The following is a 24594-nucleotide window of genomic DNA, read 5'->3' as shown; positions in this document are numbered from 1 at the left end:
ACATTGGAATAGAAACTTCATTTGGACGGGGGAGATTGAAACGTCCAGGAAAATTACTGTTAAATGGGACTCCCTTTGCATGCCTAAAGAGGAAGGCGGTTTAGGTATCAGGAGACTCCGAGATACCAATAAAGCTATGTTGTGCAAGCTTGCGAGGAGGATCAAGCATGAGAGGACAGCCACCAGCTCCTTCCTTAAAGCCCGTTTTGTTAAAAAAGATGGTAATTTCAAGAAAGGAGTTTTTTCCTCTATTGCCTTGGGGGTGAAAAAAGTTTGGAGGTTTGTGGAATAAAATGAAAGATGGATTATCGGTAATGGTAATCTTACAAATTTCTGGAAAGATAAATGGTGGGGACCTAAATCTATTCTAGAGGAGCTAGAGAGATTCGACCTGACAACTCTTACGTTTACAGCTAAGGTGAGAGAATTTATTTGTGGGCGCTCCCTGAGGTGAGATCGGCGGAGCTGAGAAGAATTTTTGATAAAATTAAGCAAATTAAAATTCCTTTAGGCGAATTAGATGGCACATGCTGTTGGTCCTTGTCAACTTTGGGAAATTTTTCTACAGCCTCAGCTTGGGAGGGCATCAGAAAGAAGGCTAACAAGACTCCATGGAGCACTCTAGTTTGGAGGAAAGGTCTGCCGCCTAGGTTCTCCACTCTAGGTTGGCGCCTTGCACATGGTAGACTGCCAACGGACGAGCAGATTAGACATAAGGGGATTTACCTTGCTTCAAGGTGTGCCCTCTATAACCAAGACGAGGATAGCATCGATCATATTTTCCTTAGATGCTCCTTCGAGACTTCTGTCTAGAAATCCTTTACTTACTGCTTTGATGTGAGATGGAAAATGCATCAGTCGATTGATAATCTGATTAGTTAGTGAAAAATGAAGGGAAGAGTAGTAAATCTCAAAACACCTTGGATGATGGGTTTTCTATTATAGCAACAAATATTTGGTGGGAAAGAAACAGAAGGTGTCACGATAACAATGCCAGGAATGATAAGCAGATATTTGACTTTAGTCGGCAAGAGCTCTGTCTTTGCATAGGGAAGGTGAAGGGCGAGGTGAAGTCCCCGATTGATGTTATGTGTTGTAGGAGATTGGGATTATCTACAGTTTCATCCAGGCATCTCCCTCCTCTGGAAGTCTGCTGGTGTAAGCCTCATCCGAATTGGCTTAAGATTAATGTCGATTGTAGCGCTCTGGGAAACCCGGGAAGAGCAGGGGCTGGAGGGGTAGCTCGTGATCATGATGGCCAAGTTCGTGATTCTTTTAGTATTTTTTTGGGCATTAAACAGATTTATGATGCTGAGTTTGAGGCTGTTATGGAGGGCATTTTGATGGCAAAGGCACTAGATGCAAGGGGTCTTTGGATGGAGTCTAACTCAGCTGTGGTGGTCACTGCGATTCAGAGTAACCATATTCCATCGTTCACCTTCTTCCGTTCCTGGAATCGATCCCATGAAAGATCTCCCATTGCTTTCGCGAAGCAAATTCGATAGTGGACTTCTTGGCAAAACAGGCTTCCAAATCTGGAAACTCTGTATTCTCGATGTCTTTCCCCAGTCATATAGTAGAGTTCTTAGAGAATGATATTCAGGATAGACATCATTTTAGATTCCCATAGGGATTTTGCTAGCTCTCTCTACTGATGGCCATGCCGAAGGTGGAGATTGCTAGTGGCGCTAGGGGTTTCTGCCTTGCCTTTTTCATTGATTTTTTTGTTGATGTATCTTTCCTTCTCTTTATCTAAAGATCATCTCTTAATAAAAAAAAAAAAAAGGTACGTAATACTAAGAATCGGTTAGAAAGAAGAGATCCAACAAGTAGTGACCCTATACGTTTGCTCTCTTTGAAACCCTTCAATATGGGAGACCAACAGCGAAACCCTTCACCTAAATCTCTGAAAGATAGGTTCTACCCTGCTAGAACAACCCAATCTTCCTGCATAGTTCTACCACAAGCCCTGGGCAATAATTTTGAACTCAAATCTCAATACATTACTATGTTACCCCACTTCCATAGGTTGACCTCTGAGGATGCATACCTATTTCTAAGGGAATTTAAAGAGGTATGTGTTCTAATTAAGATCCAACAGCTTTCTGATGATGCTGTTAAGCTTAGGTTTATCACTTTTGCATTGAAAGACCAAGCTAAGAAGTGGTTGTATGGGTTACCCACAAATTCCATAACCTCATGGGAACAGTTCATAATTGTCTTCCTTAAGAAGTTTTTCTCAACTCACAAGACCAATAAGCTTAGAAGTGATATCCTTCAGTTTAGGCAAAAGCCTAGTGAGTCATTTTCCAAACTTATGGAGAGATTCAAGGATCTACTCCAAGAATGCCCTCACCATGGCCTAGACTTATGGCATTTATGTCAAATAATTTATGAGGGTATTGATTACTCAACTAAACAAATGACAGAGTCTATGTGCCCTGAGGGATTCACATACTTTATAGATGAAGGAAAGGCATGGGAATTCTTACTTGACTTAGCTGACAAAACCCGTGAGTGGGAATCAACCCAAGAGAGTGAAAGAACCATAAGAGAAAAAAGATATTTTGTGGATGAGATAGTAGCCAAGGAAGCCCATTTGGATAGCCTAATCAAGAGAACTGAGGCTATTGTTCCTAGAGAGCCATCATCAGTCAATTTGGTTAAGATTTGTGCTTGGTGCCAGTCCCCTGGACATCTCATAGAAGAATGCCCCAACACCTCTGGGGGCACTTCTAATGATAGTGTTAATGCCTTATACCAGAATAATCCATATAGTAACACCTACAATCCAGGATGAAGAAGTCACCCAAATTTCTCTTGGAATCAGAGCAACCAAGCAAGGCCTTCCAATTTCCATAATCAAGGTCAACCTAGACTTCAAAGGCCTCCCTTTACACAACAATCTTTTTCCCAAAATACTTTTCCTAGGTCAAATGTAGGACCTCAGGCTAGTTTTCCTAAGGCCCCTCTCCTATCATCTTATCAGCAACCCCCTGGGTTTACCAACACTGGAGAGGCAAGTAGAATAAGTTACTTGAAAAAAAATATGGCCCTCCTCATGACAAGCAGTCAAAATCTTACAAGAGAACTCACTCAAGTTGTCTCAATTATGCGTGAGAGGGAGAAAGAAACTTTACCCAGTCAACCAGAGCCTAACCCTAGGCATCATCAGCTTGTTAGTTCACAAACACCAACAAATGCACCACTGAATATAGTACAAGGTCAGACCCAATAAGAGCCCTCTAACCAATGTAATGTTGTTTATGCCCTTAGGAGTGGTAGAGAGTACCAACAAAACGTTCCTAAATCTTCCCCATCTATTACTCCTATTAACTCTCCTTCAGTTGAGGACACAAGTGTGCTGCTTGTTCTAGGTTTGTCTAATGAACCTAAAGATTCTTTTAAAACTAAAGATGATTTGGTTGAGAAAACAAAAAATGATTCTTCTGAAAAAAGGCAAATCCCTAACAGTCCTTATGTTCATCCTATCCCATTTCCTAATTGCTTGGTACACAAAAAGAAGACTGCTTCTATGGATAAAATTTTAGAAGACTTCAAAAGGGTAGAAGTGAACATCCCTCTTTTGGATGCCATATCCCAGATCCCCGCCTATGCAAAGGTACTGAAAGATTTGTATACTCACAAACGTATCACTAGTGTGCCCAAAAAGGCATTTTTGGCAGGTAACATAAGTTCCATAATTACTCAGCCTATAGCAGCCAAGTATAAGGATCTAGGGAGCCCTACCATATCTTGTGTCATAGGCAACACCTACATTGAGCATGCCTTACTTGACCTTGGCGAAAGTGTGAATCTTTTACCTTAACATGTGTACAAACAACTTGGATTAGGAGAATTGAAAGCCACTGGAACTACTCTTCAGTTGGTAGATAGGTCTGTTAGGATTCCTAAAGGGATGGTTGAGGATGTCTTACTAAAGGTGGGGGAATTTATTTTCCCTATTGATTTCATTGTGTTAGATACCAAGCCCTTTTCAACCAAGGATGAGATTCCAATAATTTTAGGAAGACCATTATTGGCTACCAGTAATGCATTAATCAACTGCCGGAATGGTTTCCTAAAATTATCTTTTAGTAACCAAACTGTTGAGTTTAACATGCTTAGGATAGACAAGCAACCACATATGGAAGAAGAGATCAATATGCTTGAGGATTTTCTGGATTTAGTTACTAACTTTGATATTGATTTTGATTCAGAATTCCAAGAGTGTATGGATGAGTTGAATGATGATAGTGAAATTTTTTTTTCTGAAGTCTTGAGTCTTCACACACCTGTGGAGCCCTTAGGACCCCTTTTCAATTCCATTCCCAAACCTTCCATAGTTGAGCTCCCTAAGCTAGATCTTAAGGAGTTGCCATCTAATTTGAGGTATGCTTTCCTAGGGCTTGACCAGACTCTTCCTGTAATAATTTCTTCAAATTTGACTTCTAGCTAGGAAGAGGAGTTACTTAAAGTGTTAAAAGATAATAAGGAAGCCCCAGGTTGGACCATGGCTGATATCAAGGGTATAAGCCCTTCTATTGTGCAACATCATATACATCTTATAGAGGATTCCAAACCATCCACGAAACCCCAAAGAAGAGCTAATCCAATGATGATGGAAGCCATTAAAAAAGAGATCCTAAAGTGCTTGGATCATGAAATAATTTATCCTATTTCTAACAGCCAATGGGTAAGCCCAGTTCACGCAGTGCCTAAGAAGTCTAGTGTGACTGTAGTTCCTAATGCCAATAATGAACTAATTCCAACCCGTGTCCGTGGAGAGTGTGCATAGACTACAGGAAACTTAATGTGGCAACCTGGAAGGACCATTTTCCATTGCCATTCATTGACTAGATGTTAGAGAGGTTAGCTGGACATGAATGCTATTGTTTTGTTGATGGATATTCTGGCTATAATCAGATCCCAATTGCTTTAGAGGACCAACATAAGACCACTTTTACATGCCCATATGGAACATTTGCTTACAAGCGTATGCCCTTTGGGATTTGCAATGCCCCTGCTATGTTCCAACGATGCATGATGAGCATCTTTTCTGACATGGTCGAAAAATTCTTAGAAGTATTTATGGATGCCTTTTCAATTCATGGGAATTCCTATTCTGAATGTCTTCATCATCTTTCTCTAGTTTTGAAAAGGTGCATATCTAAGAATTTGGTTTTGAATTGGGAGAAATGCCATTTCATAGTAAAATCTAGTATTGTTTTAGGCCATGTAATATTCAAGGAGGGAATTAAGGTAGATAGAGCCAAAGTGGATTTAATTGATAATTTACCACCTCCTCAATCTGTTAAGGACGTCTGGTCTTTTCTAGGGCATGCGGGCTTCTACAGAAGGTTTATTAAGAACTTTAGTCACTTAGCGTGACCTCTCACTTCATTACTTGCTAAAGATCAAACTTTTGAGTTTTCTAAAGAGTGCCTAGAATCCTTCAAACAACTTAAGAAGAATTAATATGTGATGCTTGGACTGAACCTTTTGAACTAATATGTGATGCTTCGGATTTTGCCATAGGAGCGGTTTTGGGTCAAAGGATTAATAAGTTGCCCACTGTCATTTACTATGCTAGTAGGACCTTAAATGATGCACAAGTCAATTATACAATCACTGAAAAAGAATTTTTAGCGGTTGTATTTGGATTAGAAAAGTTTCGGTCTTACTTAGATGGTTCACATGTGGTGGTGTATACTGATCATTCTGCTCTCAGATACTTAGTTCAGAAGAAGGATTCCAAATCCTGTCTCATTAGGTGGGTTTTACTTTTACAAGAGTTTGATTTAGAAGTTAGATATAAAAAAGAAGTTGAAAACCTAGTTGCAGGCCATTTATCCCAGCTTCCCAATTCCTTGACTGTCGATTCTCCAGTCAACGTGAACTTTCCAAATGAATAGTTATTTATAGTGTCCAGTGAACCATGGTTTGTTGACATTGTCAACTTCTTAGTTTCAAGTGTGACTCCAGATCACTGGTCCACCCAAGATAAGTATAGGTTTCCTTCCCAAGTTAAGCACTTTTTCTGGGGTGATCCTTATTTGTTTAAGATATATCTGGATCAGATTATCCGACGATGTGTTCCTGATCATGAGCAACATTCTATTCTTTCTTTTTGTCATGATCATGCATGTGGTGAACACTTTGGACCTAAGACGACTGCCGCAAAGGTTCTCCAATGCGGATTTTATTGGCCCACTCTTTTTAGAGATGCTTTTGATTTTTGCAAGGCTTGTCCCACCTACCAGTCTTTTGGTTGTATCAATAAGAGGAACATGATGCTCCTCAATCCTATTTTGGTAGTTGAGATCTTTGATGTATGAGGCATCGATTTTATTGGACCATTCCCTAATTCGTTTGGGAATTTGTACATACTTTTGGCCGTTGATTATGTTTCTAAATGGATAGAAGCCATACCTTGTAAAACTAATGACCACGAAGTAGTGGTCCAGTTTCTACAAGAGAAAAATTTTTCCCACTTTGGTGCACCACGTGCAATAATTAGTGATAGGGGTACTCATTTTTGTAATCGGCTTTTTGAGGCCTTAATGAAAAAGTATGGGATCACCCATAAGTTATCTACCCCTTATCACCCCCAAACTAGTGGCCAAGTGGAGGTGTCTAATAGACAGTTCAAACAAATCTTGGAGAAAACTGTTAATCCCAATCATAAGGATTGGTCCCTTAAGCTCATTGATGCCTTGTGGGCCCATCGGACTGCATTCAAGACCGACCTTGGTCAGTCTCTCTACTGTTTGGTGTATGGAAAAGCTTGTCCCTTACCAGTTGAGTTAGAGCATAAGGCCTTTTGGGCCATCAAGAAGCTCAACTTTGATTTTTCTGATGCGGGAATTCATCATAGGCTCCAACTATTTGAGTTGGAGGAACTTAGGAATGAAGCCTATGAAAGGTCTAGGATTTACAAGAAAAAGACCAAAGCCTTCCATGATACGCACATTCTACGTAAATCTTTTGCAATTGATGATAAGGTCTTATTGTACAACTCTCGATTGCATCTTTTCCCTAGTAAGCGTAGATCCCGATGGGATGGCCCGTTTATTGTCCATAATGTACATCCCCATGGGGCTGTGGAGATTTTGAATCCAGGAAAAGGGGTAATTTCGAAGGTTAATGGTCAGCGTTTAAAACCATTCATCGAGTTTCCTAATACTGGTAGTGAAGAGGTCATAGATCTCCATGAACCTCTTTACACAGATGACTAACTTTTAATCAGGTATAACCCCCTTGCATTGTCTCCGTTTTTAATTCTTTCCATGCATTGAGAACATTGCATGACTTAAGTGTGGGGGAGGGAAACCAGTTTCTGCTTTTTCCATTTTGTTTTATTTGTTTTTTTTTTTTTTTTTTTTAGCTTGCTAAAGGATGAAGTCCTACTTTGGCTTTTGGCTAATGATCATACCATTCGGTTGCTTGATGTATGAAAATAAAAGTTTTGACTAAGGTACCCATTTTGAATGTATAAAAACCCTATTGAGAAGAAAGAAACAAGCCTATGTCTTGAGATGGGACTTTCTTTTGAAAAATAAGAGACCCCTATTTTATGGTGTTGGACCATATGTAAGTCTGTGGGTTCCTTGTACTTTTTATTTGGAGTTGAGACCTTCTTTTTAATTTGGCATGGGTTGACAAATGCACAATTTTAAATGAAATGTGAAATGTGGTATAAAGAAAAATAAGAGTTGATTCCCTTAGAACTAGACAGGGCATTGCACCTCAGGAAGCGTGGTGTCTTGATCGAAATTCCTTGGAAGGAAACTTCTGAAGGAACTCTAGCATCACTGTCTTTTTGGGCATATACAAAAAGTGAAGCTACAAAGTAACTTGGGTGTCTGGTGTTGGCTCCATCATGTCATTCAAGCCAAAAGTAGTGGAGTAGAATAGAGTTTATTAAGCGAAAAAAAAAAAGAAGAAAAAAATGTGCAAATGTCATTAATGCTTGGCAATATGTTTTGGTCAAAAACATTCCAACACCTTAGTCATTGATTCCCTATTTCTTCACAAGTGGTTTTACCTTAAGATAAGGATTTTTTGGAAGAGACGAGGTGAGTTCCAAATTAAGAAATATGCTAGTGCCTGGAATTGATAAAGGGTAATAAAAGTTCAAGAGTGGGGGTCCCTTATAAGAAAAATTATCTTTGCTCTGGATCGATATGAGCCTTACCTTTAGCAAAGGTTGGAATTTATTTATTCTGAATTTTGGGTGTATATTCACTGCAAACACTCACGAGACACAACTCATCCACTAGGGTAACATAGGGATTTAAAGGCTTGTTGCACGTGCTAAATGCAACCGTGATTCCTACGAAAGTGAGTTAGGCTTTTTCTTTCATTTCTTTATTTATTAATCTTGCTCAAGGATGAGAAAAAGTCAAGTATGGGGGAATTTGATGAGCACAATAATGTGTAAAATCTTAGGGATATAAGTGTACATTTTGCCCCACTTTGGATAGAACTACTTTTATTTTTCTTATTTTTTTTTTAGTTTCCAAATCTACAAGAGAAAGTGTTTAAAGTGAATCAAGAACCGGTCCAAAGGTGAGACCCACACATTGGTACCACATCCTCTCTCTTACAAAATCCTGAAGATTATTTTCTCTCCTTACCACCTCACAAGATCTTGAAGATGCTATGCAGAGATTCCTTGCTAATTTAATCAAGATTGCAAGATATTGGTGAATATTATAAGGAAGGAATAGAATTTGTTAATTTTGAAAACAAATTCTCTCTTTCCTCACACAATATCTCAGAGAATGAGGATTTTTACCAAGATTTAATTTAATTTTATTTTCTTTCTTTTCTTAAAGAAAACTTGTAGAAGGAAGGAGGCAAGAAAAAAACCCTATAAAAGCCCCTTCCTCCCCCCCCCCTCCTATTTTATTATTCTCCTTAGTTTGTTTTCTAGTTTGTGCTTAGTTTTCTTCTCTCTCCCTCTCTCACTCTTTAGTTTTAGTTCTTCTCTATTTTTGCTTTAATCACTTTTGTAATAGTTTTTTATGTCAATTAATGCAAGCACTCGTTTATTCTTATTCAACCTTTTATGTTTATGATTTATGCAATTGAGTTGTAATTTTTAAAGTTATAGTTCTAGGCTTAGATCTAGGTGACAAGCTCACGAGCTGTGGAGTATCTTTTTTTTTTTTTTAAGTTCAGTTTTTTCTTTTCAAGATTTGTTTTCTCTAGTACTAGAAATTTCAGATTTGGTTTATTCCAGATCTGGTTTTTAGTACTTGTAGTATCTCAAATCACCCAAGCTTTCAAGTTCAAGCATTGATTCAAGTAAGTAGTCTCCTTCAGTAGTCTTCTCTCCCCCCTCTCATTCCCTCTTCTAACTACCCTTTCTTTCTTAATTTAGAATTTGAATTTTAGTCGTTACATTATTGCTATCCCTTTCCCCCAAGGTTCATGGCTAGTGTATGTGTTGGCTTTGCCTCTCCTAGCCATAGAACCATCAATTTATTACTTTTATTTTAATTGTCTCCCTTTCCCTAAAGCCAAGTAGAGTAATCTTTGTAAGAGTGACTCTCTGGTCAAGTAGGGAAGCTCATATTATGATGCATCTCTCAGGCTAAGTAGAGAAACCTACTTATGAGTCTCTCTCTAGCTTTATTCGTTTTCTTTTACTTTATTTTTATTTCAGCATTTTTTTCCTTTATTGTTTTTTTTTTTTAATTGTGTGGGTTGTTTATTTTTCAGTTATTTATTTATTTAATTTTAATTGCTTGGCTTGCGTCTTTAAATTCTTAGATGACGAATGGTTAGGACGTAATTTTAGATACATATGTTTAGGACGGTAGTTAGAATTAGATCACAACCATTAATAGGTTCACTTTCGCATTATTAAAAGAAAAAAAAAATAAAGTGGCTACTCTCCCTGAGTTCGACCCGTAGCTACACTGACCCGTACGCTTGCGGTTACATTTAAAATCTCAAACAAATACTCAATTTAGGAATGTTGTTTTGGTCTAATTTTCTTATATGTGGTAGCTCCAAAAGTCTATTTTTATCCATAAAAATCTCCTGACCTTTTTTAGTTACAAAAGATGGATAAAATGTATTTATAGTGAACTATTGTTAATTCAATCCAGTGCATATATGCAATGCATATATTAGTACTTGTATATATATTTAAAATGATTTGAAGACTGAATTAGAATATGAATCATTCTAATGATTTATATCTCTGTTAGTCTAGTTGTACCCATAAAAATTTCCAATCCATCTGATTTACGAAAGATAGAGAAATGTATATTTTATTGGACTGTGGTCAATTTTGTCCAGTGCACATACCAGACTTTATGTCTACATTTCGGATGGTCTAAAATTGATCTAGAGTATGCATCCTTTTAATGATTTGTAGCTTAATTTATTAGTTTAGTGCTATCCATAAAAATCATAGACCCATATGGTTTCTGGAAAAGGGGAAAAGTAGTATTAATGCATTTTGGTCATTTCAGTTTAACAGAAATGATCACAGTGCAGTACCCTATGTTGAGACCTATTTTGAAGGGTCTCAAATACCTAATCTAGAGATAAGTCCTACTGATAATTTATTGTATTTTAAGACTACTTTAAAGATATATAATTTATTTTATATCTATTGCTTATATTAGATGTTATGGAAGTAGAAAAATATTAAACATAAAACTAGACATAATCTAAAAAATATGAATGTAATATGTTAGGTGGGCATATTTAAGGACTGTACACTCTATAAAAGAGAAACTAGAGATCTGGTAATTATATACAAGAAATCAAGGTGAGTTAATTAATAGGCTTAACATGGTTGATATGCCTCTTACATTATTATGTAAATTGATATACGGATTTCTCTCATGTTAATATGTGTGTTGTTATGATATTTTGAAAAATAATCATGTCATCTCATACATTTTTATTTAATGATATGCCATGTATGTATCATATGTCCATATTATATAAATATGATATTGTGCCATAACAGAATATAGAATCTTATTAGGGACATGCATAAATGAATTGAAAATATGTTCCCATACCTAGACTTTTAGCTTCAGAACCAGAACTCAGACTACATCCTTTTCTAGCAGGAGGATAGGTGTTGGATGAGGACACCAGAATATAGTTGAGGATAAGACCTCCCACAAGGGGAACACACTATCCTCTAGAACAAAACAAGAATGAGGGTAAGAATGGGAATTCCCTTACTCCTCTAGAACTAGATCAAGAACTCTGACAAGGAGAGCTTATATGATCCCAGACCCGGTTCAGTCAACTGGGGTTAATGAAAAATGACTCCCAGTGGTGTTCAACCGGGTAACGTAAGAAATGACAGTCTTCAGATGATCAACAATTATGTTCCTCACTCTTACTGAGCGTGCACATGCAGTAGAACAAAGAGAGATCTATATTAAGTTAATTCTTTTAATGTCATATTACATATAATATTTCCATGTGTAAGATGTGCTTATTAATGCATGTACGATTCTATTCTTTGACTAACTGAGCTGTCGAGCTCACCCCTTTATTAAAACTCTCAGACACAGATGATGGAGTATGTGTGTGCATGGATTGCACTAGAAGCCAGAAGCAACAGGATATTGAAGAAGATTCATGATAGTTCTTTTTTTGTTTATTCTAATAATAGAGACATTTAATTAAGTTATTATGAGTTATTAAATAATGGTGTTGGATAATACATTTTGATTTTATTTTATTTACTTCTCTTTGGACTATGTTTTGAAACATGAAATAAATAGCTGACGCCATCACCAAGCATCAAAGTATTTAAATACTTGAGTTTGTGTTTTGATATATAATAGACTTCTGCGTATGTAAGAGAAAGAGCTTCTTGGATGTAAATAAAAAATAAAAAATAAAAAAAATCCAATTTTTAGTCACATACAAGTTAGGAAAAATGTGATCACGAGATCCCAACAGTGTGTGGGGCCACAATGGGGACGTTGTGCCAAAAGGGGGGAAGTTGTGACACCTGAGAATACGAAAAGTACTAGAACTGCCTGGGAGATCAGTGACGTATTCCCACCAGGAATACGGCAAGTACCAAGAGATTTGGGAGATCAGTGAGGGTGTGCAAACTTTAGTCCCACATCGCCTAGGGAAAGAACACTGGGCTAGTCAACAACATCAAGTCTCCTCAACATGGCACAACGTGTTTTAAAGCCTTCAAGCACATGGGCCAAAGAGAACAATATTTTGCAAAGTTAATGGGGCCAGGGCGTTACAGCCCTATCTATTACGGATAGGTTAATAAGATAATAGGAGTGTAATCCGTTCTCTTCAATAAATTTTCTTACTAAAAAAACGTGGGGCAAGCGATCACTACAAGTCTCTCACTCTCTTAAGTCTTGTCCGTTCTTTATCTCTCTCTCTTTCTCTCTCTCCACCGATAAGTAAGAGGGAAACCTCCATTTCTACGATCTCTTTCGATCAATGATCTTATCTCTATAGCCAACAAATAAGAGAAACCAATTAATAATCGGTGCAGTTTCAGTTTATATCTTAATCAAATCAAAGTTGAACCAAATCTAACCGGTAAATAATTCATGAATGACAAAAATTACACCTTAAGTGTATTTCCATTGGTCCAAAGGCGCAGATTTGTTAACATACGTCTTTAGTGCAAGTCTCCTCATGACTGATATGTTATATGGGTTAGGTGTGACTATTTGTAATCAGGGTTTAGCTTTGGGTTTGAACTGAAAACTGGGCAAATTCAAGGGGGTTCCTCATTAGCCTTAAAAAAAAAAAAAAAAATTGAAATCTTAAAACAATAATTTTTTTCCCTAACATGTGAAAACACTTGTGCACCTTTTTACCTCTTGCTAGGCCTTCTTTTTTATTTTTATTGCTGCTGGTAGCTTCTCAATCATTATAACATTTCTTAGACCAGAAGTATAGATGGTATCTCTAGACTTATACCATACTGTATTTGAGTCTCAGGTTCAATCATGTATTTATATATTCTCTCGTGTTTTCAGCCTTCAATTTCTTCTTAGAAGAACTGCTTCATTTCTCCATTATATTTTCGTATTCTAGCAATTCCAATCAAGGATTTAGTTATCGTTATTCGTATCGATATATGTTAATACCTATTCAGATCGGATTGGATTGCTGTGAATTTTTCACTTTTGCCTTTACGATATGACTGATATCACCGATTCAATACCAATACTTAGAACCATGATTCCAATTCTATTTTGGTTTAAATTCTGACACCCAAGAATATGGCAAGTACCAGACCCGCCTGGGAGATCGATTAAGTGTCCCACCAAGAATACAATAAGAATCAGGGTGTTTGGGAGATCGATGAGGGGTCTGTAAACTTTAATCCAATATCACATATGGGGAAATTATTAGGCTAGTTTTTTTTTTTTTTTGGTAGAATTATTAGGCTAGTTGACACCCTCTAACCTCCTTAATATGGTATAATGCATTTTAAAGCCTTTAGTCATATGGTTCAAGAGAAAAATATTGTGTTAGGTTAATGGAACCGAAACATTAAAAATGGTATTAAAATAGACCCCAACAATGTATGAAGCCACAACAAGGACGCTATGCCGAAAGGGGAAAATTGGAACACCTAAGAAGTTTGTTACCAATCATTTTATAAATATCTAGTTCTTTATTTTTGAAAAAAAAAACTAGATAAATGCCAAGATAGACAATTAGTGTTATCCTATTTGAAAATGACATGTTGGATTGTGGCCAGCACAGGTGTTCCATTTCCTTCATCACAGTAGAATTCCTGGACTTGAACAACTTGCTAGCTCTCTCTAACTCAGAGACTCCACCCTTGATCATGGCCATGGACATCAAAACTCTTTCATGGGCTGTGCTGCTCGTGGCAATTACACTCATCATCCTCTTCTTCTTCCCAACCCATCTCCATTGCCGATAGCCAAACCCACCACCAAGCCCAAAACCATGGCCAATCATCGGAAACCTCAACCTCATAGGCTCTCTCCCCCACCGTTCCATCCACTCTCTCTCCCAATAATATGGCCCTTTAATCCAACTCTACTACAGTTCAATCCCTGTCGTTGTCGCCTCCTCTGTTCCCATGGCCAAACAACTTCTCAAAACCCACAATCATAGCTTTGCTTCTCGACCAAAAACCACTGCCAGCAAGTACACCTTCTTCAACTACTCCACCATGATTGTAGAAACACAACCCGAAAACGATGCAAAAGATAATGGAAAAACAAGAACAAGCAATGCACACAAAATTTCGAGGTTCGGCAAGATTGCCTACGTCCCTGATGAGATGAGATCCTGCTTCACTATCAATGAAGAGTACGGTTACAGCGCTCGTCCCTTACACCTCTCAGTATTGTTTGCATTACAGAGAAAGAAACCCTTGCTGCAAATATATAGCGAAAAAAACCCTAATCCGAAAAGTACACAATTGTCCTCAAATAAAATATTCGAGCGGGGGGCTGCGCCCCCCTACACCCCCTGCTATACAGGGGTCCTCCTGCCCCCTTGCAACCCTCATGGCCCGCTAACCAACTAGTGGGACCGTCGTCTTGCCTGTCGAGATGCTGCACCAGTACTCCCTGGATTAAACTCTAACGGAATATAAGACATCGTATACCAATAATCTTCACCTTGGTTTGAATTTTGTCAAGCCTCCTGTAAAGATAACCTGTAGACATCTTCATACCCGTACCTCATAAGAGCTACAAACCCGCATTTATTTGGTGCATCCCTCATCTTCAATAGTGAGTAATATTAATCAAGTCCAAATAGGACTCGAACATCTTTGTAGTAGCTGGCTTGGTAAACATATCTGCAGGATTGAGATCTGTATGAATTTTTCTCAAGTGAATACTGCCCTCTGACACAAGCTCCCTGATCTTATGAAATCTCACATCAATATGCTTTGTCCTTGCATGAAACACCTAATTCTTTGCAACATGTATGGCACTCTGACTATCACAATGTAACACTATACCTTCTTACTCCAACCCCAACTCACAAACCAATCCAGCCAACCAGACTCCTTCCTTGGCAACCTCAACTGCTGCCATGTACTCTGCCTCTATAGTGGACAATGCAATTGTAGACTGAAGTATCACCCTCCATGATATAGGTCCACCAGCCAATGTAAATATATACCCTGTAGTAGACCTCCTCTTGTCTAAATCCCCAGCATAGTCGTAATCAACATAATCTGCCAATTCTGTAGAACTTTCCTTGCCACTGAACATAACACCTATATCTTTAGTCTTGCTTAAATATATGAAGATCCACTTAATTGTATTCTAATGCTCCTTCCCTAGATTACTCATGTATCTGCTAACAACACTGACTGCATAACACAAATCCGGCCTGCTACACACCATAGCATACATGAGATTCCCAACTGCCCTAGCATAAGAGACCTGAGACATCTGCTCCACCTTCTCATGTGTTGTATGGCATTCCCTTTCAGATAACTTGAAGTGGCTAGCTAACGGAGTGCTAACCGGCTTAGCCTTTTTTATATTGAAACGCTCTAGCACTTTTTTAATATACTTCTTCTGAGTTACCCAAAGTTTATCTGCATTTCTATCTCTAAGGATTTTCATTCTAAGGATCTTCTTAGCAGCACCAAGATCCTTCATCTCAAATTCAACGCTCAACAAAGACTTCAAAGAGACTATAATTTTTTTTTTCTTTGCAGCAATGAGGATATCATCAACATAAAGCATCAACAAAATAATGGAATTATCACTTGACACTTTATAATAAACACAACTATCATACTCACTTCTTGTGTAGCTAGTCTTCATCATGTGGGAATCAAAGCGCTTGTACCATTGCCTAGGAGATTGCTTAAGACCATAAAGTGACCTCTTAAGTAGACAAACATGATCATCCTTTCCCTGCACCTTGAAACCTTTAGGCTAGTCCATATAAATCTGTTCCTTTAAGTCACCATGAAGAAATGCAGTCTTTACATCAAGCTGTTCAAGCTCCAAATCATACATGACCACCAAAGCAAGTAATATCCTGATTGAAGTGTGTTTCACCACTGGAGAGAATATTTCATTGTAGTCTATCCCCTTCTTCTGTGCATAGCCTTTGGCTACAAGTTTGGCCTTATACCTTTCACGCTTCTTCTCGGATGCTACCTCTTTCTTACGAAAGACCCATTTATACCCAATGATTTTTCTTTCTTTGGGTTTTGCCACAATATCCCAAGTCTTGTTCTTCTCCAGGGACTCCATTTCCTCTATCATAGCTACCATCCATTTATCATGTTGTGCATCATTCAAAGCATCATGGTAGGAAGATGGATCACCAATACCTATAGTGAGGGCATAGGCAACCATGTCCTCAAACTCATATCTCATAGGTGCTTTGTGAGTACGCTTCCCTTTACCCTTTGCTACAATATAGGAACTTCTACTGCTTCCTATTATCCTGGTAAGTCACTGGATGACTCATTTTCTCTTGTTATTTCTGACTCACCTAACTCCACCTGCACAACAGAACCTTCTTTATTTTCACTAACTATTTATGAATTGCATTTTAACTTCACCATATGAGACTCATCAGACACAACGTCCCTGCTAACCACAATTTTTTGTGAACTTGGATACCACAACTTGAATCCCTTTACACCTTTCTTAAAACTAAGAAAAATGCACTGTTTAGACTTTGAGTCTAACTTGGAATGCTGCTCACTCTCAACATGTGCATAGGCTGGACAACCAAATATTTTTAGAATAGAATAATCTATTGGTTTTCCTATCCATACCTCTTTGGGAATTTTATAATCAATCGCCTTTGATAGAGACCTATTGATGAGGAAACATGCCATATTCACTGCTTCTGCCCAAAATCTCTTGCTCAACCCCACATTCAGCCTCATACTCCGAGCACTTTCTAGAAGTGTTCTGTTCATCCTTTCAGCTATACCATTTTACTGTGGTGTCTTTGGAATCGTGAATTGACGTGTAATCCCTTCAGCTTTACACAATTCTAGAAACGGCTTGTACGTGTACTCCCCTCCATTATCTGTTCTCAATTACTCAATTTTCTTTCCTGTCTTCCTTTCCACCTCAGCCTTCCTTAAATTTAATGAATACCTCACTTTTATGCTTTATAAAGTAGATCTAGACTTTCATTGAGTAATCATCAACAAAGGTCATGAAGTATTCTGCCACACCTTTAGATTTTATTGTTGAAGGATCCCATACATCGTTGTGTACATAATCAAGCACCCCTTTACTCTTATGTTTTGTAGTTTTGAAACTAACCTTGCACTATTTCCTGAACACACAATACTTGCAAAAGTCCAGTTTATAAGTTTTCACTCCCTTAACAGTTTTGTTTTATGAAACTCCATCAATCCTCTTTCTCCCATATGCCCTAACCGCATATGCCACAGATATGTATCATCTGTATCAAATCTTATATCTATCGTCATAGATGCTTCACCTGTAATAGTGTTGCCTATTAGTCTGTATAGGTTTCCTATTAGTTATCCCTTTATGACAACCATAACACCCTTAATAACTTTGAGAACTCCACCTTCTGCTATGTAGTTGCAACCATTTGAGTCAAGTGCCCCCAAAGATATTAAGTTTTTCCTTAATTCTGGTACATGTCTCACATCTGCTAAAGTTCTTACTATCCCATCAAACATTTTGATTTTGATAGTGCCTATCCCAATGATCTTGCATACAACATTTTCCATTAGGACAGACTCACCATTATAAGGTTGATATGTATCAAACCAATCTTTGTGTAAACACATGTGATATGAACATCCAGAATCTAAAATCCAACAATTAGAAGATTGATTCTTACTTGATGATATAGAGAGTACATCTCTATCATCTCCATATGAACTATCAACCAGGCTAGCTTCCTCAGATGCCTTATCTATACCTTTTTTATTCAAGTCCGCCTTCCTCTTCAAGCACTCTCTTTTCAGATGACCTTCATTTTTGTAATAGTAATAAGAGACCTTTGTCTTTGCTCCTTTTGATTTCGATCGACCCTTCCTAGATCCCTTTCAATTTGATCTCCCTCTTTTCTGCTCCTTGTCACTTCCAAAAAGACCTTCTCTTTGAGATTTCGTACTACTGGTCTTCTTCCTTGTATCATTGGACATGAGGGAAGCTGCGACTTCATCCATCTCAAGGGTCTCCTTCCCGTACAAAAGAGTCATTATCAGGTGATCATATGATTCTGGGAGTGATGACAGCAACAGTAACGCCTTGTCTTCATCCTCAATCTTAACCTCCAGGTTTGCAAGTTTACTTACGATCTGATTGAACATGTTAAGATACTCTAATAGATCCGTATCTTCCTCCATCTGTAGAGAATATAATTGCTTTTTCACGAACAACTTGTTCATTAGGGACTTCATCATGTACATGCTTTCAATATTCGCCCATAACTGCCATGTAGATTCAATACCCATAACATATTGTAAGGCATCATCAGAAAGATTCAATCGAATAGCACTAACGTCCTTTTCCTCCTTCTCCTCCCAATCTTCGTCAATAATTTTTGCAGGTTTCTTTGAGTTCTCCAATAACATTTTCGTCAAACCCTGTTGTATCAGAAGATCCTTTATCCTTTGACGCCAGAGAGTGAAATTGTTCTTCCCATTGAACTGCTCGATATCATACTTGACATTTGATCCCTTCCTTGCCATCGTGATAGTAAACCCTAGAAAATGGAAACCTAGAGCTCTGATACCAATTTGTAAAAATGCAACCCTAAAACGATGCAGAAGATAATGGAAAAACAAGAACAAGTAATGCACACAAATTTACGAGGTTTGACAAGATTTCCTACGTCCTCGGTGAGATGAGAACCTACTTCACTATTAATGGAGAATAGGGTTATAACACTCATCCCTCACACCTCTCAGTATTGCTTGCATTATAGAGAAAGAAACCCTCGCTACAAATAGATAGAGAAAAAAATCCTAATCCAAAAAGTACACAATTGCCCTCAATTAAAAAATTTGAATAGGGGGCTTCCTGCCCCCCTTGCAACCCCCATGGCCTGCTAACCGGCTAGTGGGACCATCGTCCTGCCTGTCGAGGTGTTGCACCAATACTCCATGGATTAAACTCTGACGGAATACAAGGCATTGTACACCAACAATGACCAACTTGGTCCTCTAATGGCCCCTACTGGCACTTCCTCAATAAGCTATACTTGACTTAACTCTTCACCCATAAACGTCTTGATTTGTATGAGCAAATTCAAATGGATGAGATGGGTTTGCTTCTAAGGAGAATCTGTGCTTTATCAATGAAAGAAATTAGATTGAAAACCCATCCCTTGAATGCTAATTTTAGCTTTATTATTCGGATTGTGATGGGAAAGAAGTTTTTGAATGAGCCTAGGGAAGCATTGGAGGATCTGAAGAAGATGTTTGAGGAATTGTTCTTCTTAAATGGGGTGTTGGATATTGGGGATTGGTTTCCTTTGTTGGGGTTCTTGGATCTGAAGGGATATGTGAAGCAGATGAAGGATTTAGGGAAGAGATTTGATGTGTTTCTGGAGAAGGTGATCTCTGAGCATGAGATGAGGAGAAGAGGTGTGGAGATTTTGGAAGGGAACGATATGGTTGATATGTTGCTATGATTGGCCAATGATCCTAATTTGGAAGTGAAGCTCGATAGTACGGCTCTTAAGGGCAAAACGCTGGTAAATCCCCAAAGCTAATCTTCACTGTTTTTCACTCTGTTTATTATTGGAGAAAATTGCATTGCCATCCGCTGAACTTTGCCCTTTAATCAATGCCCTCCCCTGAACTTTTCGAAATGACTTAGACACCCTTGGAGATTTAGATAATTAAAAATCCATCCCTGCCATTAGCCTTCTCGGTTAAATGATGATAGGACTGTTATTTTTTTCTCTTAAATGGTCAAAATACCCTTCACTTAATGTGACATTACTAATTTGCCCTTGACACATCTTCCACTTCAAAGCCAACGATTTCTTCTTTGGACAGCCGTTGGGTTTTGGTGAAAGAAGGGGCTGCGGCGATCTCCAGTCCTTCGGCAAAGGTTTTTTCCCTGTCCTCCCCTCCAATCCCTTCATCGGATTTTCCGTTGCCCATCCCGATTCACCGCTACATGGATCCACACAGAAATTCCAATCTGTCTTTCCCAACGATTTTTCTATTTCTTTGAATTGTTCACAGCAACAATAGAATAATAGAGTAGGTATTGAAAATTGAAGTCCCTCTCTGGACTCTGGAGTCTCGCAAGGAAATAAAATATATTCTCTTGACTACTTCATTCAAGGAGAAGAACATGAAGATTAGAAACAATGTTTGTATGTAAAATCATGAATCAGTGGAAGAAAAATGCCAACTTCCTCTTCATCTTTGAGTTAAACAATAGTTATAGACAAGTTTAATTAACTGATCTGTTAGCTTCCGGAGAGTTTCTGTTTTAGGACATTATGGATGATCTTAGAAAAGCTGCTATATAGAGCAATTAGGATGGTTAATCTGTTCTGAAATCATCCCAAAAACTCGTTTAGGGAAAGACACCAAGAAAAAAGGGGGAAAAAAAAAAAGAAATGCTAAAGATCGATATTGATGGATGATTAAGAAACTCAGTTTTTCTTCCCTTTCCATGATTCAATTTGAGGCTTTTATTCTACTCTGGAGCAGCAGAGTAGAAAAACAAGTGATGATGAGGGGGCAGTCCATTGATTTTCCTAGTTGACGATTTTTTGGTCACAGAGGCAGAGCTTTTTCCCGATAACATCTTCCTCTTCTTCTTAGTTCTCGAATCTTCAAAGTAACAACAACTCCCCATGGCCATAGATCCTAAGCAGATCAAGAGTGGAAGAAGTAGAAGTAGAAGCAGCAGAGTTCAGATCTTCGTAATTTAGTCACTCGTTGTTTCTGTAGTCTCTAATCTCTATATTGCTCATCGGATTCGAAGACCTTCAACCATTCAAAATAGAGAAGATTAGAGAGAGAGAGAGAGAGAGAGGAGAAACCCATGCTTTAGAGAGTTCAGATCTTGATAATTACTCCTCTGGAGAAGACGATAAGGGCTGGTGGATGACGGGTGCCACTCGAGTGCTTGACTTGGGCTGGTGGGTGGAGGGTGCCGCTCTAGTGCTTGACGTTTACAACCATTGAAGACGAACCTTCGCTTGAGGGAGGGCTAGACAAGAACCTTCGCCGGAGGGGAGGGCTTGCCGGAGCTCCTTTTTTCACCAAAACCCAGTGGTTGTCCAAAGAAATTTGAAGTAGAATATGTGTTAAGGGCAAATTAGTAATGTCACATTGAGTGGGGGTATTTTGGACATTGAAGAAACAAATTAACAGTTCTATCATCACTTAACAAAGAAGGCTAACGGCAGGGATGGATTTGTAATTTTTTAAATCTACAGGTGGTGTCTAAGTCATTTTGAAAAGTCCAAGGGAGGGCATTGATTAAAAGGCAAAGTTCAGGGGGTGGCAATGAAATTTTCTCTTATTATTATTATCATTTTTCTAATGACAAGTATCTAGGCGGAACTAGTGCCGTGGCCTGAGCCGACTACCGTATGAATTGGGTCATACCGGGATTGAATGAGTAACATTCAATTTTTACCGAAAACATTGAAGATCACTAAACACCCTATGTGAGCTTTATTTTCTACTCTATTTATTGTGTTAAAAGGACAAAAAAAAAAAAAAAAAAAAAAAAAAAAAAAAAAAAAAAAAAAAATGGAGTTTTCTCACAGAATGAGCAATTTGAATTGGAATCAGCTGAGTCCAATCTTGTTTCTTGCCATTATGGAGTGGATGATCCATACAGTGTTTCTAGGGTTCATGCTGAATTTGGTTAATTCCGACTATTTTTGTCAATTTGGAATGAATTGGATTGGAATCAGCTGGACCTTATCCAAATAATGATTCCATGTTTGAAAATTGGAGTCATTCCTTCACCGATTGTCATCATTGTAGTTGGATACTTGGATGGGTGTTAAGAACATTGAAAGGTATTTCAGACCTCCAACAAACAGGAAAAATAGTAACAATGGTAGATTCGTGGGTGTCTTTCATCATATGAAGTAAAACTTTTTCCAAAATCTGATGAATGAACTCAATAGAACCAACAGAAAATTAAGATGGAAACCCTAATATGTGTTAAAAAAATAAAAAATAAAAACCAAACCACCCTCCAAGGACTCATTTGGAGCCTAATAAGACTGGGTTTTACTAGAACCAGGCTTGCCAGCAGAAAAGGTCTTATTGTACTCGTGTACACCATTAGATCAGTATCTCATTGTACAAGGAACCAGGTCTCATTGCCCCATTTTACAGCTGTCCTAGCTAGGCTATTTTCATGCCCAATCCCATGCACTTATATGTATGTAGGGCTATAATAGTGGGTATTGCATCCAGGCCATCTTGGAGATTCAGTTCCAACTGAAATAATTGTCTCACCCAATACTTCTAATGTATGATTTTTTCTATTGATTTGATCCTTCAAGAACTACTATCAGGTAGCACTGAGAATTCTGTCGTTTCAGTGGAGTGGACTCTCTCTGCGCTCTTGAAAAACCCAGAGATCTTCAAAAGAGCAACAGAAGAGTTGGATAGGGCAGTTGGAAGACAAAGATATCCCAAACCTACCATATATATATGCTAGAAGAATAGGAATTCCTCAGGTAACAAGAACTTGTAGAGAGATTATGGAAGTTCGATGGTGTCTCCTATTTTCAGTATGGATTAAGCTAAACACTGATGGATGCTCCTTGGGTAATCCAGGGAAGGCCGGAGCAAGCGGGATTTTTAGAAACGAGAAGGGGAACAACCTTTTGAACTACAGAGAATATGTCGGTATCAGAACAAATTTTGAAGCGGAATTTTTGGCAGTGATCGCTGGTCTTGAACAGGCAAAGATAAATGGTTTTCAGCATCTTTGGATTAAATGCGACTCTACGGAAGTGGTGATCCTTCTTTCTAAAGGTTTAGTTCCATGGTTTGATCTACAACGATGGAGGAGTCTATTATCTTTCCTTAATTCAATAAATTGGAAGGTGACGCATTGTTACCGGGAGACAAATGTGATTGCTGATTTTTTGGCAAAATCAGCAGCGAGATTTGAAGTGTCGTATCCAGTGGAAGCTTGGCCTCGGTTGGTTTCAATGGAATTGGATTTGGATGCTAACCAGCGTCCAAGATATCGCTTTATGAACTTATAGGTTTTTATTTAGACTAAGATTTAAGGGGGCCTTTTCCTGCTGATGGCAATGCCGAAGGTGGGGCTGGTCAAATTTTATCTTAGTCTATTTCTTGTGTGATGGTGGTGATATCTTCTTTTTCTTTTATATTGGGATGTACATTCTTTATTTCTTCTTAATACAATGAATTTTTAGCGAAAAAAAAAAAAAAAAATGCCATAGAGAAGGAGACAATGAGAATGTACCCAGTGTCACCACTGCTAGCACCCCACCAGGCTCAAGAAGATTGCAAGGTTGCCGGCTATACCATTCTAGCAGGAACCAGAGTACATGATGGTCAATATAGGGAGGGACCCAGTGCTATGGGATGCACCGCAAGAATTCCGTCCTGGGAGGTTCACTGGGAAAACAATTGATATAAAGGGACGCGATTTCGAGCTGTTGCCATTTGGATCAGGGAGGAGGATATGTCCTGGCTATGTCCTTGGGCTAAAGATGATTCAATCATACTTGGCTAACCTGATACATGGGTTCCTCTGGAAATTGCCAGGTGAGATGCAACCCAAGGACTTGAACATGGATGAACTTTATGGTCTTTCTTCACCTAAAAAGATACCGCTAATCGTGGTGGCTGAGCCTCGACTTCGGGCTCATCTCTGTTGTGGTTGATTCTATTTCAGTTCCCATAGACTCCTGGCAATGTAAACTACAAATATCCTTGTATAAATTATGTTTGCTGAGACTGGTCACAGGCCATCTAGCATAAATACTTCAAGGTAGTATTGTAAGCAGTTCTTTTTTTTGGTAAGAAGTGTTGTAAGCTTCACCACATATGGATATAGGCGCTCTAATGCACTACATTTGTATGTTTTGTTCTGCCTATCTATCTTTTACTCTTATTACATTGTGGTGCAATTGATTTTCAATGTATTTGTTTCTTTGTTTGCGATGGTAGATAATATGTTCCTAACAAAAAATAAAGATGATAGTTAATATGTCAAGCACTACACATGAGGTGGAGAGATTTGATGGGAAGGGTACCTTTAGCTTGTGGCAAAGAGAGTTAAAAGACATCACCACTTTTTTTTTTTCGAGGGGTCAACTAGGATCCACACGAGGGACTAACAGAAGAGACAAGGGAAGGACCCATAGAGGGATCAAAATGGGGCCTAAGAGGGCCACAAACCTTGTTGGAAAGCAGGAAAGATACAAATATTTATATGACTTAGATACCGTCAAGGCGACTTGATCTACTAAACCAAGGAAGCACTCTCTAAAGGGAGAATTGGCAACCACTTTGTATCATAGTAACATTTAACAATAATAATAATGATAAAAAAAAAAATAATCATTACATTTTTTTTGCTAAAAATAATTATTACTGTTAATAGTGCCATTTACAAA

The 24594-nt window shown here is 38.3% G+C and overlaps 1 non-coding gene and 1 pseudogene across 1 annotated transcript; one reads left to right on the top strand and one right to left on the bottom strand.

The window, feature by feature from the left end:
* Positions 1 to 2257: 2257 nt before the first annotated feature.
* On the bottom strand, positions 2258 to 2364 carry LOC122090235. Its single transcript, XR_006143476.1, has one exon. It is a non-coding gene; the product is annotated as a small nucleolar RNA R71 (small nucleolar RNA).
* Positions 2365 to 3610: 1246 nt separating this feature from the next.
* On the top strand, positions 3611 to 23859 carry LOC122089757 (annotated as a pseudogene).
* The last annotated feature ends 735 nt before the right edge of the window (positions 23860 to 24594 follow it).

This window comes from Macadamia integrifolia, chromosome 9 (assembly GCF_013358625.1).
Source record: "Macadamia integrifolia cultivar HAES 741 chromosome 9, SCU_Mint_v3, whole genome shotgun sequence".
Lineage (NCBI taxonomy): Eukaryota > Viridiplantae > Streptophyta > Magnoliopsida > Proteales > Proteaceae > Macadamia > Macadamia integrifolia.
This window is presented reverse-complemented; position numbering and strand designations above follow the sequence as displayed.